At 43.8% G+C, this 19,295-nt stretch overlaps 1 long non-coding RNA gene across 1 annotated transcript; it reads right to left on the minus strand.

Moving 5' to 3' along the window:
• Positions 1-9,811: 9,811 nt before the first annotated feature.
• LOC139041084 (uncharacterized) lies at positions 9,812-18,997 on the minus strand. Its single transcript, XR_011495664.1, has 3 exons — positions 18,692-18,997; positions 16,714-16,904; positions 9,812-15,941 (listed from the first exon to the last, which is right to left on the minus strand). It is a non-coding gene; the product is annotated as an uncharacterized lncRNA (long non-coding RNA).
• Between the last annotated feature and the right edge of the window lie 298 nt (positions 18,998-19,295).

The following is a 19,295-nucleotide window of genomic DNA, read 5'->3' on the forward strand; positions in this document are numbered from 1 at the left end:
CACAAGATGTCTGAGCCAGAGCCTTTAGATGCCCTCCCACAACAGTCCACTCCTCTCTTACCCTGTTTGCATCCATTGCATCACTATGACCTGGAGCAGGGCTCCCAGGCCACCCCTGGCTGGGGTGCAGAGCTCATGCTTGCATCTTTGGAGGGCTTGGGCCTCTCAGGGTGTTAATCTTCTGGAAGTGATATCCCCAAGCTTTTTGCTTTTATGCTAATAGAGGAGGAAAGACGTTATTTTTTTGTGAGTCTTCAAGGGAGGCTGAGGGAGGCACGGGATAGTGGGAGTGGGAGCTCGGAGGGGAGAGGATGGAGGCCCGAAGCTGGAAGAGCTGTTGCCATGGGCATGTTGGAGAATTTGGATAAAGGCTGAGCTGCCTCAGGCCTGGGTAACAGAGTACAGGACACAGGTGCAGTGTGGGGCCCTCTCCTTGCTTTTTGAAGGAGCCAGCCCTGCTCTGGCACGTCCAAGATGGGTGGTGGGGAGAGTCAAGAGATTGCATCTTTGATGTGGATATTGGTGCTTTTATGGTGGGAACCATGGGTAGGGCCAACTAAGAAAGGTCCTTATAGCAGAAATGCCTGGATAGTTCTGGGGTGACCTTAAAGCCACAAGATGGAGGCAGCATAGGTCCATAGCGCTGCTAAGAGGAGACCCTCCCGGGAGAGCTGTCCAATAGGGCACATCCTGAATACATATTGTGAGCAGAAATTAATTCTTATTACCTGAAGATACTGAGACTTGGGGGTTGTTTGTTCTAGCAGCTACCGTTAATTATCCTAACTAATACAGTTCTCTAGTGGCTTAGGGAGTGAAGGCCTATGACAAAGGGGGCGGGGTGAAGCAGAAGGGAGCGAACGGGGACATTGTGTGTTGACTGGAGTTGGTGCATGTGACACCCTCTTCAGGGACGTCAGGGGGCTGAGATCTTACTAAGCCCTAAGTCCAGACAATCTTCCCCATAATGGTTTTCTACTTTTTCTCCTTTGGGCTCACCAAAGGGTCTCAAACACATACTTGCAAAAGCCTGAGCATTCTTCTCTCTGTGTATGTGGGTACACATGTACACGCATAAATAATATGGGTATATGTATTTGTATAATAGGTATAATATGTATACACATATACATATACTTTATACTTTCTTTAAAAGCCCATTTTATCTTCTGGAGCTTTCACTATGACACTATAAACAGCACGGGATTTTTAAAAAGATTAACCTTTTTATTTTGAGGTAATTGTAGATTCACATGCAGTTGTAAGAAATAACACAGAAAGAACCCATGTGCCCTTGTATCCTTTATCCAGGTTCCCCCGACAGTAACATCTCAGAAAACTACAGTGCAATATTACACCAGGGAGACAGAACATTTTCATCACCACAAATATCCCTCACAATGCCTTTGTGTAGACACATCCACTTCCTTCCCATCTCTACCCCGTCTTTAACCCCTGGCAACCACTGATCTGTTCTCCATTTCTAGAATTTTGTCATTTCAAGAATGTCATACAAATGGAATCATACAATATGTAAACTTTGGGGATTGGCTTTCGTCACTCAGCATAATTCTCCAGGTTGTTGTGTGTACCCACAGATTGTTGCTTTTTCCTGTTGAGTGGTGTTCCCTGGTATGAATATACCACACTTTAGTTAACTTTCACAGGTTGGAGGACACTTGGGTTGTTTCCTGTTTGGGGCTATTATGAATAAAGCCGCTATAACAAGTGCACAAGTGTTTGTGTGGACGTAAATCTTTATTTCTCTGAGATAAACGCCCAGGAGTGCACTTGCTAGCTCATGTGGTAATTGCATTTTTAATTTTTTTCCAAAGTTGCCAAACTGTTTTCCAGAGTGGTGATATCATTTCACAATCCCACCAGCAATGTATGAGTGATCCAGTTTCTCTGTATTCTTGTACCCATTTGGTATTATGACTATTTTTTATTTTAGCCATTCTGATAGGTGTGTAGTGGTTGTTATCGGTTCTAATTTGTGTTTTCCTAAGGGCTCATGATGTCGACCATCTTCTCATGTGCTCACCTGCCATCTGTCCATCTGCTCTGGTGAAATGTCTCTTCATGTCTTTGCTCATTTTCTAATGGGATTGTTTGTTTGCTGTTGAGTTTTGAGAATTCTTTCTAAGTCTGGATAGCAGTCCTCTGTCAAATATGTGGGATATCTGACAGTATATATTTGCAAATATTTTCTCCCGCTCTGTAGCTTGTCTTTTCTTCCTCTTGACAGCTTCTTTCATGGAACAAAAATTCTTAAATTTGATGAAGTTCATTTTATCAATTTTTCTTTTTATGAGCTGCGATTTTTGTATCAAGTCTAAGATCTCTGCTTAGCCATAGGTCCTAAAGATTTCCTTCTGTGATTGTAAATAGTATTGTATTTTTAATTTTGATGTCTGCATGTGCGTTGCTAGTATATAGAAATACAATCGATTTTTTTGGTATGTTTATCTTGTATCCTGTGACATCGCTAAACTCATTTATTAGTTCCAGGGTTTTTTTCTTTTTTATGGATTCCTTGGGACTTTCTACATAGATAATCAGGTCACCTGCTAATAGGGACGCTTTATTTCTTTCTTTCTGATCTTATTCTTTTATTTCCTTTTCTTGCCTTGTTGCACTGGCTAGCTCTTCCAGCACTGCGTTGAATCCCTGTTCTCACGAGTAGAGATCCTTGCCTAGTTCCCAGTTTTAAGGAGAAAGCATTCAGTCTTCTGTGATTAAGTATAATGTCAGATGTAGGTTTTTTATAGATGTTCTTTATCAAGTTGAGGAAGTTCTCCTCTATTCCTACTTTTCCGAGAGGTGTTTTTTTAATCATTAATGAATATTGAATTTTATCAGGTTCTTTTTCTGCATTGATTGATATGATCACCTGACTTTTCTTTTTCAGCTTGTTAATATGGTAGATTACATTGATCAATTTTCAATCATTGAACCAGCTTTGCCCCTCTAGAATATACCCCATTTGTGGTATAGTGTATAATTCATTTTATATATTACTGAATCCTATTTGCTAATATTTTGTTAAGGGTGTTACATCTCTATTCTTACATCTACGTTGGTCTACAGTTTTCTACGGTTTTTGGTGTGTGTGAGGAAGATTGCCACAGAGCTAACATCTATGCCAGTCTTCCTCTATTTTGTATGTCGGATGCCGCCACAGCATGGCTTGATGAGCAATGTGTAGGTCTGCGCCCAGGATCTGAACCCAGAAACCTTGGGCTGCTGAAGTAGAGCATGCGAACTTAACCACTATGCCACTGAGGTGGCCCCAACAGTTTTCTATTTTTTGTATGGTTTTTGTCTGGTTTTAGTAGCAGGGTAACACTAGCTTCAAAAAATAATTGGGAAGTATTCCCCTCTAATCCATTTTCTGGAAGAGATTGTATATTAGTGGTATTAATTCTTCTTTAAACATTTGTTGGAATTCTCCAGTGAAGCCATCTGGGCCTAGAGATTTCTTTCTTAGGAGTTTTAAAATTATGGATTCAATTTTCTTAGTAGTTGCAGGGCCATTCAAATGAAATTCTACTTCATATTGGGTGAGTAGTGGTAGTTTGTGTTTTTCAAGGAATCGGTGCATTCTAAGTTGTCAAATTTATGTGTATAGAGTTGTTCATAGTACTCAATATCCTTTTGATGCAGAATCTGCAGTGGTATCTCCTGTTTCATTCCTGATGTTGGTAATTTGTGATTGCTCTGTTTTTATTTGACAGTCTTGCTAGAGGTTTATCACTTTTATTGACTTTTTCAAAGCGTTTGCTCATTGTTTCATTGATTTTGTCTATTATTTTTCTCTTTTTATTGTTATTCATTTCTTCTCCTATCGGTATTATTTCCTTCCTTCTTCTTGTTTTAGTTTTATTTTGCTTTCCTTTTTCTAGATTCTTGAGGTGTGAGCTTAGACTATTGATTTTAGACTTTTCCTCTTTACTAAGGTATGCATTTTAGTGTTATAAATCCCGCCCTCCCCAATACTGCTTTGGGTGCATCTCACAGATGTTTATATATTGTATTTTCATTTTCATTCAGTTCAATGTACTTGTAAACTTTGCCTTGAGGCTCCTTTTATTATTTAGAAGTGTTGTTTTGTTTCCAAGTGTTTGGCGATTTTCCTGTTATCTTTCTTTTGTTGATTTCTATTTTGATTCCATTGTTGTTGGAAAGCGCACTCTGTATGATTTCAATTTTCTTAAATTACGTTCTGTTTGATTCTGTTAATTTTGTCTTATGGCCTAGGATATGGTCTATCTTGGTCTATATTCTGTGAGCAGTGGAAAAAAATGCATTTTCTGCTGTTGTTGGGTGGAATGTTCTATAAATGTATATTTACATTGCTTTACCCTCTCCCATTTATAATATAATCGTCTTAAATATTTTCTTTGTATACACATAGAACCACATCAGACAGTGTTATAATTTTTGCTTCGAGCTAAAGCATAATTTAGAAAACTCAAGAGAAAAAGGAAAGCCTACCCGGTCTACTCATGTTTTTACTTATCATACTCTTTCTTTCTTCCTTCCTTCCTTCCTTTTCCTTCTTCATCATTTCCTTTCTGTTTAGAGAACTTCTTTTAGCCATTCTTTTAGGGTAGGTCTGCTGGTGAGAAATTCTCTTAGTTTTCCTTCATCTGAGAATGTCTTGATTTCCCCTTCATTCCTGAAGGATGGCTTTGCTGCCTATAGGATTCTGGGTTACAATTCTTTTGGCACTTGAAAAATATTGTGCCACTTCCTTCTGGCCTCTGTAGTTTTTGATGAGAATTCTGCTTTAATTTAAATGGTTTTACCCTATAGATAAAATGTCATTTTTTTTTAGATGCTTTCAAGAATTTTTCTTTGTCTTTAGTTTTCAGAAATTTAACTATGATGTGTCTGCATGGATTTCTTTGAGTTTATCCTGTTTGGGAATCACTCAGCTTCTTAAATCTGTAGGTTGATATCTCTTGCTAAATTTGGGAAGATTTTAGCCATTATTTCTTCCAGTACTTTTCAGCCCTGTCCTCTTTCTGCTTTCCTTCTGGGACTCCAATGACATAAACTTTAGATCTTTTGTTATAGTCCCACAGGTCTCTGAGGCTCTTTTCATTTTTTGTTTTAATCTATTTTCTCTGTTATCCATAATAGATAATTTCAAATTTCTATCTTCCAGTTCACTGATTCTTTCCTTTGTCCTTCCATTCTACTATTGAGCCTATCCACTGAACTTTTTATTTTGGTTATTGTATTTCTCTGTTGAAAATTTCCATTTGGGGCTGGCCTGGTGGTGCAGTGGTCAAGTTTCACATGTTCCGCTTTGGCGGCCCAGGGTTCCCCGGTTCGGATCCCGGGTGCGGACATGGCACCACTTGGCAAGCCATGCTGTGGTAGGCATCTCACATATAAAGTACAGGAAGATGGGCATGGGTGTTAGCTCAGGGCCAGTCTTCCTCAGCAAAAAAGAGGAGGATTGGCAGCAGATGTTAGCTCAGGCCTAATCTTCCTCAAAAAAAAAAATTCTGTTTGGTTATTTTTTTATATCTTCTATTTCTTTATTGAGACTTTTTATTTTTCACTTGTTTCATATGTGTTTGTAATTGCTTACTGAAGCTTTTTAAAATTTTTTTGCTGATCAAGTTTCACCCTGAGATAACATTTGTTGCCAATCTTCCTCTTTTTTTTTGGCTTGAGGAAGATTCTCCCTAAGCTAACATCTGTGCCAATCTTCCTCCATTTTCTATATGGGTTGCTGCCACAGCATCATCACTGCCAAGGGGTGTAGGTCCACCCCTGGGAAGTGAACCCAGGCTGCCAAAGCAGAGCACACTGAACTTAACCACTAGGCCATGGGCCAGGCCCCACAGAAGCATTTTTGTTATGGCTACTTTAAAATATTTGTCCGATAATTCTAGCATCTCTATCATCTTGGTGTTGGCATTTATTGATTATATCTTTTCATTTGGTTTGAGATCACCCTGGTTCTTGATATAACAAGTGATTTTCAATTGAAACCTAGCTATTTTCACATTATAAGATTCCGGCTCTTATTTAAACCTTCTGTTTCTGTTACTGCCACGTGGAGGTAGAAGTCCAGGTGCCCCACTCAGCCTTTGTTGACATCTGATTTAGGCGGTGGGGAGAGGCTCCTTGTTACTGCTGAGTGGGGATGGGATTTCCATATCCCCACACGGTTTTCATCAACACCACGGTGTGTATGGCCTTGTTACCAGTGGGCAATGGTGAAAGTCCTGACTCTCCAGTACACCTCCTCTAGCACAGAAGGGGAGGGGCACCTCGTTGCTGCTGGGTGGAGTGGAAGTCCAGGCCCCTCGTGTCATCTCCACTGACATTGCATGCTGGTGGTGGTTGAGGGGTTGTTGCTGGCTGGTGGGATGAAAATCTCAGCTTCCTACCCGGTCTTCTCTGGTAGAACCCCAGCAGGGGCATTGGGGCACCTTGTTATAGTCTTGCAAGGGTGGAAGTCTAGTTTTCCCACTCAGCTTTTGCTGGCGTAAGTGTGTGTGGGACTATAGTTTTTTCTGTGGTATTTGGAGTAGAGCAGTTATTGTCTAAAAGGCTTTTGTTGTTGTTTTGTCTGTAGCCATTTGTGTTTCTAGATTGTCAGTTTCTTCATCTCCAAGTCTGGGTTAGATAAGGCAAAAAGAAAAACTAGAGAACCCACCACAGTATCAATCCTTGGGTCCTGAGCTCTCTAGCAAGTCTGTCTTCTCTTCATCTTTCATAGTCTTCTCACGTTTGTTTTATGCATAATGCCCAGGGTTTTCAGTTGTACTTGGAGAGAAGAATAGAGAGGAGTACATCTATATCTGCTCTATCTTCGCAGAATCAAAAATCCCCATGTTATATTTTTTAGCAGCTTGTGATATAATTCACATGCCATACAATTCACCCATTTAAAGTATACAATTCAGTGATTTTCAGTGTATTCGCACAGTTGTGCAATCATCACTACAACTGATTTTAGAACATTTTCGTGACCTCCAAAAGAAACTCCATACTCTTAGCTGTTACTCCCCATCTCCACCCCGCTTACTCTTCCAGGTCTGGGTAATCAGTAAACTGCTTTCTGTCTCTGTAGATTTGCCTTTCCTGGACATCTCATTTAAATGCACTCATACAGTATATAGTCCTTTGTAACTGGCTTCTTTCACTTAGCATAATATTCTCAAGGTTTATCCATGTCATAACATATATCAATACTTAATTACTTTTTATTACTGAATAATATCCCATTGTATGGCCATCCCACATTTTATTTGTGCATTCATCAGTTGATGGACATTTGGGTTGTTTATACCTTTTGGTTATTGTGAATAATGCTACCACAAATGTTTCTTTGCAATTTTTTTTGGACATACACTTTAATTTCTCTTGCATATGTACCTACAAGTGGAATTACTTGTTTAACCATTTGATGAATTGCCAGACTGTTTTGCAAAATGACTGCACCATTTTACATTCCCACCAGCAATGCATGAGGGTTGCAATTTCTCCACATCCTTACAAATACTTGTAATTATCTGTTTTTTTTATTATAACCATCCTCGTGGGTGTGAAATTGATCCACACTATGTTTTGATTTGCCTTTCCCTCATGACTAATGAGGTTGAGCATCTTTTCATACGCTTATTTGCCAAGTGTATATTTTCTTTGAAGAACTGTCTATTCGTATCCTTTGCCCATTTTTAAGTTGGATTATTTGTCTTTTTATTATTGACTTGTGATAGCTTTTTGTATATTCTATATACAAGTCCCTTATTAGATGTATGATTTGCAAAGATTTTCTTCTATTCTGTGGGTGTCTTTGTCTTTTCTTGATGGTGTCCTTTGAAGCACAAAAGTTTTTCATTGTAATAATGTCTAATTTATCTATTCTTTTTCTTCTGTTGTTTATGCTAACTAAGAAACCATTGTCTAAAGAGAACAGTTCAGTGGGTACCAGGGGGAAGGGGTTTAGGGGTTGGGCACAAAGGGTGAAGGGGCACACTTACATGGTGACTGACAAACAATAATGTACAACTGAAATTTCACAATGTTGTAAACTATTATGACCTCAATAAAAAAGAAAAGAAACCATTGTCTAATCCAAGGTCATGAGGATTTATTCCTGTATTTCTTCTAAGAGTTTTATAGTTTTAGCTCTTTCAGTTCGGTCTTGGATTCATTTTGAGTTAATTTTTGTATGTAGTCTGAGGTAGTAATCTGACTTTATTCACGGTGGATATCCAGTTGTTCCCATACCATTTGTTGAAAGGATTGTTCTTTCTTCATTGAATTGTCTTGTCACCCTGTTGAAGATCAATTGACTGTAGATGTGAGGGTCTGTCTCTGGACTGTCAACTTGATTCCGTTGATCTATATGTTCCCTATTATATTTTAAGGTCCTTTATAAAGATGCTTTATTTATCTTCATATTCCTGGCATACGTTAGGATCTGGATAAAGTAGGTAAATCTAAGTAATGTCTGTTGAACTGAATAGAAAGCAGGAGTGTTTGCCGGGCGTCTGGTGAAGGACGAGAGGCAGAGCAATGAGGCCGCAACAGCTGAGCATCAGCTGCGTGAAATGCAGCAGCACAGCGCCTGGCAAGTGCCGGCCAGTCTGAGAAGTCAGCATGACTTCCTCAGGTCGAGTGAGGGCCTGGCAGGGGACAAGGGGGCAGTGCCAGCTGTTTTCTTCCTGCGTGAGTGATGGTTATGAGAGAGAGAGTAGATATAAGAGGGTTCACCCGTGAGAGGACAGAGACATGTGTTTATGTGTGTGTTAAATGGAGAGTGTGTGCAGGGAAATGTTACTCCCAGTCACCAGAGAGAGCCAAGAGAGGTCTGGGTGACACATGTTTTTCCTACAGTGGTTTTGACCTGTTGTTGCTAAACAGTTGCTGTGAACATTCACGGGACAGACACAACAGGCCAAGCCTTGGCCGGACACACACAAAGAGCTCCCACCCCCAGGTGCAGGCCCCTTTGCTGGGAAGAGCTGATGGTATAACAATACCTTAGCATCTCTGTTGCTTCCTGGGTTTCTCGGAGGCTTTCACGCATTGCCCGTTCTCTGCTCCTCTGTGGGCCTTGAGAAAGTACCTCACGGAGATGCAGCTTCATCATGTCTGTAACAGAGACGTGAAATGCTTGCCCTCTACTTTTTAACTTATGGGCTTTTGCAGAACTTTGACATCCAGTCTTAAAGGGAGAACAAAAGGGTTGGGGAAGGGGAATTGCTAGGGGAGGAGAGCTGAGCCTGAGCAGAAGAGAAAGAATGGGAGCAACCACATGTAAGGAGCCTCTGGTGACTCCCAGACTGGGCCCAGGTCATGTTATTATTTTTGGTGGAGGCCCAGACAGCCTTCTTGCAAAGCAATAATATCAAGAGTCTCAGGAGAAAGCAACTGTAATGATTTTCATTGATCAGGCCTTTAAACTCACTCATTGCGTTTTAGGGAGATCAAGTCAGAGGTGGGAATAGATTCAGGCAGCAAGAGAGAGGCCTAGGATGTGAGCTCAGAACTTAGCTCTCTTCAGCCTGTTCCAGCGGAGAGTGGGCATGACCTGGGCACTGAGCGTTGTGTGGACATCAGTCAGTTTTCCCTCCACACAATTCAGATGTGCTTGTTAATTTTATCCCCTCTGGGCTGTAGAGATGGGCTGCAGGCCTGAAGTCCCGGCATCCCAGAGGCTGGAATGGATCAGAGGAACCTGAGCTCACCATCTCCTGCCTCCTCTGGGGAGGCTGGTGGCTTTCTCAGACCAATTTCTTCCTCCCTCCATGATGATATGCAGAGGCTTTTACAACGTTCTCCCAATTAACCCTCTGCTGTGGGGAAGACATTTCAAACACCTGGTTCCTTCTTCTCCACCTCCCTGTCCTCTTGTTGGTACTTGGTTTCTGGGGCACTGGCCCTAGTGATGCCATCATACGTGTCTGCAGTGACTTCTGCCTTTCACTGTCCCTATACGGAGCAGCTCCTCTAGGCCTCATGGCAAACTTGCGTCCCGAGGCACAGGGAAGAGGGTCACTGGTCTTTATGCCACACAGCAAATTGGTAAGGCCACTAGGACCAGAACTCAGGGGTCTGGGTGCCCAGTGTGTACTTTTTCCAGTACACCTCATTCCCTAAATAGAGCAAGTGCTTAAGCAACCCCTGCCCATTTTGTCCTACTATTCTTTCCCTTCACCTCCCCATCCCTGGTGTCTAACAGGGATTTCTAAGAATTGTGAGTGGATGGCTGGAGAGAGCCACCTGTGCAAACCATTTCTTAGGGACCTGAAATTTAAAGTCAGGCTTCTCTCCTTGGAAGGGCTCCCACTGGCAAAATCTGGGACAATCGGAGCATTGAAAAGAAGAATGAGTACTACTGATGGTAAAACATTGAACAAATAGACATCCATCAGAGTATGGTGATAGACAGATAGATAAGCAAATAGATAAATAAATACAATTTTTTGAGTTGAGTATGAGATGAGAGAGAGAGAGAAACTCATTTACCATCACTGGAGGTAGCTATTGAACCAATTCTTTAAAAAAATTTTTTTTATTGTAGTCTAAATAGTTTACAACATTGTGAAAATTCAGTTGCACATTAACATTTGTCAAAAACCATATAAATTTTCCCCTGCACCCCTTGTGTCCACCCTCCACCCCCCTTTTCCCTGGTAACCACTAAATTATTCTCTTTGTCCGTAAGTTTGTTAATATTCCACATATGAATGAAATCATATGGTGTTTGTCTTTCTCTCTCTGGCTTATTTCACTTAACATGATGCCCTCAAGGTCCATCCATGTGGTTGCAAATGGAATGATTATGTCTTTTTTATGGCTGAGTAGTATTCCATTGTATATATATTCCACATCTTTATCCAATCATCAGTTGTTGGACAGTTAAGTTGCTTCCACATCTTGGCCATTGTGAATAATGCTGCAAGGAACATAGGGTTGCATAAGTCTCTTTGTGTTGTTGTTTTCAAGTTCTTTGGATAAATACCCAGTAGTGGGATTGCTGGGTCATATGGTAATTCTATTTTTAATTTTTTGAGAAATATCCATACTGTTTTCCAAAGTGGCCGCACCAGTTTGCATTCCCACCAGCAGTGGATGAGGATTCTCTTTCTCAGCAACCCCTCCAACATTTGTTATTTTTTGTCTTAGTGATTATAGCCATTTTAACGGGTGTAAGATGATATCTTAGTGTAGTTTTGACTTGCATCTCCCTGATGATTAGTGATGTTGAGCATCTTTTCATGTGCCTATTGGCCATCTGTATGTCTTCTTTGGAAAAATGTCTGTTCATATCTTCTGCCCACTTTTTGATTAGGTTGTTTATTTTTTTTGTAGTTCATTTGTGTGAGTTCTTTATATATTATAGAGTTAACCCCTTATCAGATATATGATTTGCAAATATTTTCTCCCAGTTGGTGGATTGTTTTTTCATTTTGATCTTGGTTTCCTTTGCTTTCCAGAAGCTCTTTAGTCTGATGAAGTCCCACTTGTTTATTTTTTCTTTTGTTTCCCTTGTCTGAGTGGACATCATATTTGTAAAGATCCTTTTAAGGCTGATGTCAAAGAGCATACTGCCTATATTTTCTTCCAGAAGTTTTATGGTTTCAGGTCTTACCTTCAAGTCTTTGATCCATTTTAAGTCATTTTTGCGTATGGAGAAAGACAATGATCTACTTTCATTCTTTTGCATGTGGCTGTCCAGTTTTCCCAGCACCATTTATTGAAGAGGCTTTCCTTTCTCCATTGTATGTTCTTGGCTCCTTTGTTGAAGATTAGTTGTCTGTAGATGTGTGGTTTTGTTTCTGGGCTTTCAGTTCTGTTCCATTGATCTGTGTGCCTGTTTTTGTACCAGTACCATGGTACATATCACATATCACAAAGCTATGTTTTGAAGTCAAGGATTGCAGTGCCACCAGCTTTGTTCTTATTTCTCAGGATTGCTTTGGCTATTCGGGGTATTTGTTGCCCCATAGGAATTTTAAGATTCTTTGCTCTATTTCTGTGAAGAATGTCATTGGGATTCTGATTGGAATTGCATTGAATCTGTAGATTGCTTTAGGTAGTATGAACATTTTAACTATGTTTATTCTTCCAATCCATGTACATGGAATATCTTTCCATTTCTTTATGTCCTTATTGATTTTTTTCAGTAATGTCTTATGGTTTTCCTTGTATAGGTCTTTCACTTCCTTGGTTAAATTTATTCCTAGATATTTTGTTCTTTTGGTTGCGATTGTAAATGGGGTTGTATTCTTGAATTCTTGTTCTGTTAGTTCATTATTAAAGTATAGAAATGCCCCTGATTTTTGTACATTGACTTTGTATCCTGCAACTTTGCTGTAGTTGATTATTTCTAATAGTTTTCTGATGGATTCTGTAGGATTTTCTATATGTAAAATCATGTTGTCTGCAAAGAGTGAGAGTTTCACTTCTTCATTGCCTATTTGGATTCCTTTTATTTCTTTTTCTTGCCTAATTGCTCTGGCCAAAACCTCCAGTACTGTGTTGAATAAGAGAGGTGAGAGTGGGTACCCTTTTCTTGTTCCTGTTCTCAGAGGGATGGCCTTCAGTTTTTCCCCATTGAGTATGATGTTGGCAGTGGGTTTGTCGTATATGGCCTTTATTATGTTGAGCTATTTTCCTTCTATACCCATTTTATTGAGAGCTTTTATCATGAATGGGTGTTGGATCTTGTCAAATAAACCAATTCTTTATTCAGGAAATTAGTAATTAAAAAGAAGGAATTAAGCATTTCCTCAGCCTTTTTAGGAGGAATTGTAGTTAATTCCTGTTCATGAGGGAAAACTCTTCTTTGTGAAGAACATTAGCCAATGACTATAGAAAGAATGATAGAATTAGAAAAATTGAGGCTGGCCTTGTGGCTGAGTGGTTAAGTTTGTGCACTCTGCTTTGGTGGCCTGGGGTTGGCTGGTTTGGATCCTGGGCATGGACCTACACACTGCTCATCAAGCCATGCTGTGGCAGCTTCCCACATAGAAGAACTAGAATGACCTACAACTAGGATATACAGCTATGTACTGGGGCTTTGGGGAGGGAAAAAAAAAAAGAGGAAGATTGGCAACAGATGTTAGCTCAGGGCCAATCTTTCTCACCCAAAAGCATAAAAAAACCCACATCATTTTGCAATGTTCAAAGAAATAACTGACTCAGGCAAAGATCATCAAAAAATGTTAAGTTCATCAGGTGCTAATGTTGAAGAACAAGATATTCCAGGGAGTCAAGGTATTGTCCCACAGATTACTTGGGGATTGTAAAAAGGCAAAATGAACCTTTTCAAAGGCCAGATCTGGCAGGGGCCACCTTAACCAAGTGATGAAAACTAGTGGGACAACCTGGTATTACGTGTCTTCTGACGTGATGAAACATGAAGTTGACAGCATCACCTATGAAGTTGTGTTAATTGTCCATTGGCTTATGTATTAGTCTGCTGGGACTGCCATAACAGAATACTATAGACTGGGCGGCTTAAACAGCAGAAATTTATTTCTTACAGTTCTGGAGGCTGGAAGTCCAAGATCAAGGTGCCAGCTGATTTGGTCTTTGGTGAGAGCTCTCCTCCTGGCTTGGAGATGGCCACATTCTTGCTGTATCCTCGCACTGGTGAGGAAAGAAAGAGAACCATCTCTCTCCTCTTTTTCTTCTTATAATGCCCTGCCCTTATGAACTCATTCAATTTTAATTACTTCCTAAAGATCCTATCTCCAAATACAATCACATTAGGGGTTAGGGCTTCAATATATGAATGGGTGGGGGGCACACAATCTATTCCATTGCAATAGGAAACAAAATACATCCAAACTTAGTGGCCTAAAATAAATATTTATTTCATCACCATTTCTGTGGGTTAGGAATCCAGGAACGTTTTAGCTGGGTGCCTCTGGCTCGAGGTCTCTCATGAAGTTGCAGTCAAGCTGTCAGCTGGGGCTGCATTCTCATCTGAAGGCTTAATGGGGTGGGGTGGGGAGATCCACTTCCAAGCTCACTCACATGGTTCTTGGCAGGCCTCAGCGCCTTGACACGTGGACCCCTCCATGGGGCTGCCTCATGACATGGCATCTAGCTTCCCCCAGGACGGGCATCCAAGAGAAATCGAGAGAGAACACCCACAACAGCAAGCCACAGTTTTTTGATAACCTAATCTCAGAGGTGACATCCCATTACTTTTGCCATATTCTATTTACTAGAAGTGAGTCACAAAGTCCAGCCCACACTCAAGGAGAGGGGACTACACAAGGGTTTGAACACCAGGAGATGGGGACCATTGCGGGCCATCTTAGAAGCTGCTACCACAGATGTTTTCTGACCAAAAATCTTTAACTCGAATCTAATCAAGCTCAGGATCTAACATGCAGTTTACAGGAAATACAGAGAGTAAAGCAACAAGTTAAATAGTGCCACAGGGAAATGATCAGATAAGATAAAAAACAGTGGGACATTTTACAAGACCATCAGCTCAACCACTTCAAGAAATCAACAGCATGACAAAAGACAGTGGGGGTACTATTTTAGATAAGCAAAGACTAAACAGACATAACAACCAAATGCAATGTTTGACCTTTGGAGTCTACTATTAAAATATAACTATAAAAGACATTTCTGGAACAATTGTGGAAATTTGATTATTGACTGGATATGAGGAAATTGTTAATTTTTCTTAGAGGCAGTAACGGCATTTTGGCCGAGAAGGAGAAGTCCTTTTTAAGAGACACAGGCTGAAGTGTTCAGGAGTGTAATGTCTCAATGTCTGCAACTCACTCGCAAGCGGTCTAGAAAAACACACAGATGAAGCAAATCTGAGAAAATGTTAATTCTAGAATGTAGATTGTGGGCATATGGGCTATTATTGTATTATTTGTGGAGCTTTCCTGTATGTATAAAATATTTTCCTGGTAAAAAGTTGAGAGGAAAAAAAAAGTTAGGTTCCTGACCAGAACTATTTAACCCAAGAGATGAACCCCAACATTTCTCAGGTCTTATGAAAAATGTCTCCAGTTTTTCTCATCTAGACACTTCACGTTTGCTTGGTTCCTGCCCCATCTTGCTCTGGAAAAGATTTAAGGTGACTTGTCCCCTGGCCTCCAACCCTCACCTTGAGGCATCAGGAGCCTGGAGGAGGACGCGGAGGGAGCTGAGCCAGAGCTGGCTTCTGGGTGGATCTCTGGACACAAGGAGGCAGATGGCGGGGTGGAAACTCAGACAGACAGGGACTGGATTCCTGGCTCTGCTTCTTGCATCGACCTTGGGCAAGTTTCTTAGCTGCTCTGAGCCTCAGTTGTCTAAGGGGAGAATAACCTGCCTTGGGGTTCTGGGAAGGATTAGAAGCCGTGATGAGGAAGGGAGCTCATCAGTCGTGGTTCTCGGGGAACCTGGCTGGGCATTTCGTGAAGATCCAGGAGCATGAGGTTTCCAGGTCCTGGAATCCCAAAGGCTCTCGGTGGGGAGTCAGGTAGGGCAGGAAGACTCCAAGGGCCCCTGAGAAGCAGAGGAGGGACGGCGCCAGAGAGCCATCTTAGGGTCACCACGGGTGTGGGGAATGAGGGGTATTTGATAAGTAGGCACTATGGAGCTCTGGGCCCTGCACGATTCCGTGTGGCTCACAAGGCAGAGCATGGCCAGCAAGTGGCTCTGCCCTTTCCCTTTCTCTCCAGCATCTTTCCTTGGAATCAATCACTTGGAGAACATTTCTACAGCCTTTTTCTACTTGGTGTAGCTGGGATCAGAGCAGCCATCCCTCTCCTGGCCACCGGCCCCTCTCTTTCTCACCAGTCCAGCTCCTGTGAGGAGGTGGCATGGCCAGGTTACAGAAGATCATGCAAAGCCTTCTGACACCAGCTGCCTGCCCACCACTGTCTCTGGAACAATGCCCCTCTCATCTCAGGAAGCTCGATGGCCTGTGAGATTATCTGCAGAAGGAAGGAGGCAGCCAGTGAGATGTACCAATATACTCATCGGTTCAAACCCCCGGAAGTTTTGTTCCCTCCGCCCCGGGAAGAATCCTTGAGACCCCAGCCAGAGGGGACCACTGGCCTGGCAAAGACCTGGAGAAGCAGCGGAATAAGACTGTCAGGTCCCCCAGCTTCTTCTGAAACCTGGAAATCCACATTCCGCGGAGTCACAAACGTGTGGAGCCCCGGTTTTGTGTTCAGCTGGCAGGGGAGCTGGCTCCTCAGTCAGGGAGAACCACTGGGAGCCACAAGGAAGAAGGGAGGAGGCCTGGGGAGCCGTCAAAGGGGAGTGAAGAGGTCTCAGGGCACATCGGGCTGGTGTGGTCAACAGGGGAGAACAAGGAGGAGCCCCTCCTGGAACACGCAGAACCCTAACAAGTGGTGACTTGAGAAGCTTCGAAACCCCACAATTAACACGTTATGCCTTTGGGTTAAGTATTGCCCTTAAAAAGCAAATTGCCCTGGAAGACTAAGGGCCTGTGCTGGGCCCTGGGATTCAGAGAATCAGATAGAGCTCCTCTCTCCTAGCAGTTCAGGGTCTGTGGTGAGCCCAGCAGGTGAGCATTTACATGCAGTTCGTAAAGGCTGCTATTGAAACGGGAATCACCGTTCTGTTCTGGTCTGCAGCAGGAGGCTGAGGCCAGATGAGGAGAGCGGGCCCAATAGGGAGGGGGTGAGGGGGCAGGCAGCAGAGGGAAGAGGGTGCCAGCGAACCAGCTGGCCATTTTACCTCTCCACCGTGGGCTGACGGGCAAGCTGGTGTGGAGACAGGACGTTTGCTGAGCCGCTGTGGAGAAGCGCAGGATAAGAAGCCAGGAGGAGCAGCCTCTAGGCCAGCCTCCTCTTCCGGGGGTCCTGGGGTGAGTCATTTCTCCTCTCCGATCCTTGGTCCTCATCTGTCCAATGGTGGTTTTCTTGGGCCTGCCATAACAGAGGTTCTCAACCTTTGCGGTGTTTGGCCAAGCCCAGACTTACCCAAGCCCGTCTGTAGAGGTGGACCTGGGCATCTCATTACCCAAACATCTCCGCAGGTGATTCTGCCCACAGCCAGGGGAGCTGGTGATCTGGAAAGCGGCCCGGGGGATGGGCAGTGAGGAGGGAACCAGGGGAGACGGAAGCTTTCTTTAAACCTCTGAAGTCCTAGGACTTCCTTTAGGAAGCCATCCAGAGTTCAGAAGGCTGCCTGGGGGAATGAGATCTCCTACTGATGGGTTAAATGAGATGATGCTGCCAAGCCCGTAGCATCTAGTCTGAGCCCAGGCAATGGGCATCTTCCCACTCTCACTCTGGTGAGTCCCTGGATGCCTGGCTGGGCCAGAAGACAGAGTCTGAGAACTGAGAATTATGGAAAAACCTCATGAAATATCCCCCAAGAAGGAACAGGAGGGAGAAATGGGAGTTTGCAAAAATCTCTCTGAGGTCTCCGGGCTTTTTTTCTTTGAGGACAGTGACAAAATTGGTTTGCCTGATGGAGTAAAGGGGCCTTGGATGAGGTGAGCCCTCCACCATTGGCTTCAAAGAAGACTCCAGAATGACACTGGAGGTCTCAGGAGCAGCGAGGACCACCAGGGGAGGACAGGACTTCCAGCTTCCCCAGAACTTGGAAGGACAATGTAAGGAGGAGATGGTTTCCCATAGTGTTCCTGGCAGAGGCCATCCTGATGCCGTCTAGATAAGGACACTGATCAATCTGCAGCCTTGCTCCAGCCATCAGAGCTCAGGCTCCCTTGGAAAGTCTCCCAGCATCAGTGCTGATATGGACCAGCTTGATCCATCCTGGGTTTTCAGGAAATCCGAGGCAGGATCAAGACAGCAGCCTCAGGGAGGACTTGGGGTGGGGGGCAGGAGGCAGGAGGCAGGAACCCAGTGGCTGATGGAGGAGATGGCAGAAGGTGGGAGAGGGGTGGGTGGGTCAGGGAACGAGGGTGTAGGGGGACATGACTCACCTGTGTTCTCCCTCTCATCGGGTCCGTGGACTGATCGCCCCGGGACTCCCTCGTCCCTCCTCAGGCCCCCATTCCCACCTCCCTGCCCTTGTCCATGTTGTTCCCTGTGAAGGCCTTCCCTTTCCTAGTTCTACTGATCGACTCTTCTCCCTCTTCGAGCTGCATATCTTCAGTGAAGCTTTCCCAGACAGCTTCAGCCCTCACTTAGTCAATCATTCATCTCACAGAGCTTTTTTGAGCCACCAGGGGCCAGAATATAGAGATGAATGTGCTGAGATCCTCGTCTTCAAGGAACTCAGTTAGATGGATATGTAAATAAGAGAACAAAATTAAGATGCAAAGGTGGGCCACAAAGGGACCTGGAGTATTGAGTGGCTGTTGGAGGGGCTGGGAAAGAGCCAAGTGCCCCTCGAGCAGGCCTGGGAGGTTCGGGGTGCTCTGAAGGGGGTGCTGGCGGGTTTGGGAGAGATCACCTGGTCATGGCGTGAGCTGGTCTGCTGGAGGGTCAGGTGAAAGGCAGTGAGCAAGGACCTGAAGACCCTCCAGTGTCCTGGCCGTGGGGAAGTACCAGCCCTGCATGGGGGAGCCATGATGTGGGAGGGAGGGAGCCGCCCTGGGTCCTCCCTGCAGCTCTGGCAGCTCCTGGAGTATCTGCCACACACGGGGCACCAAGTCTGTGTGTGACCCAATCTGCCCCCTCATCGGAGGGCGGGGACCATCCTCCTTCAACCTCTTCCCCCTTCCCCGCGCTGCCTGACTTACCGGCCTCACAGTGTTGTCCTGAGCCCATAGATGGGATTTGACAGGCTGTTGTTGACAGATTCCTCGTAATCCCTGTCTAATCCTTCGTTTATCATCACTGAAGCCTTGAGACAGAGTGGAGGAGTCTCCTCGTTTGTGCGAGATGTGCCAATCCTGGGGCCTGCCTGGCTCAGAGCTTTTTCTAAGAGACATTGTGCCCCAGGCCCCTGCTGAAGGGGCAGCCCCAGAGGCCATGTTTTATATCACGGGCGCAACGCCTCGCTTCCTGGCCACAACTGTTCGGTGGCCTATAAGGGCTGGCTTAAAAGACTCTGCCCAAACTGGGAGGGCTGGGCCAATCAGCTTCTCCTTCTTGAGAAGTTGAACCAGGAAGCATGAGACAGTGAGTCCAGACACGGAAGCGGAAGCCTGCATGGAGAGCAGGAGGATCCCGAGTCCACTCTCGGCCAGCGGGTCAGAAGCCCCCATTACGGATGCAAAAGAGAAGCTGGGGGGTTGAGAAAAGGCCAGTTGAATCCCGACCACCAAGCTCTCCTGTGTCCAGTGGCTGGAGGACTGGACGGTCTCAGCTCCTGAGCAACCCTTAGGGTCTCCTACGTGGGAG

Source organism: Equus asinus, chromosome 20, assembly GCF_041296235.1.
Source record: "Equus asinus isolate D_3611 breed Donkey chromosome 20, EquAss-T2T_v2, whole genome shotgun sequence".
Taxonomy (NCBI): Eukaryota; Metazoa; Chordata; class Mammalia; order Perissodactyla; family Equidae; genus Equus; species Equus asinus.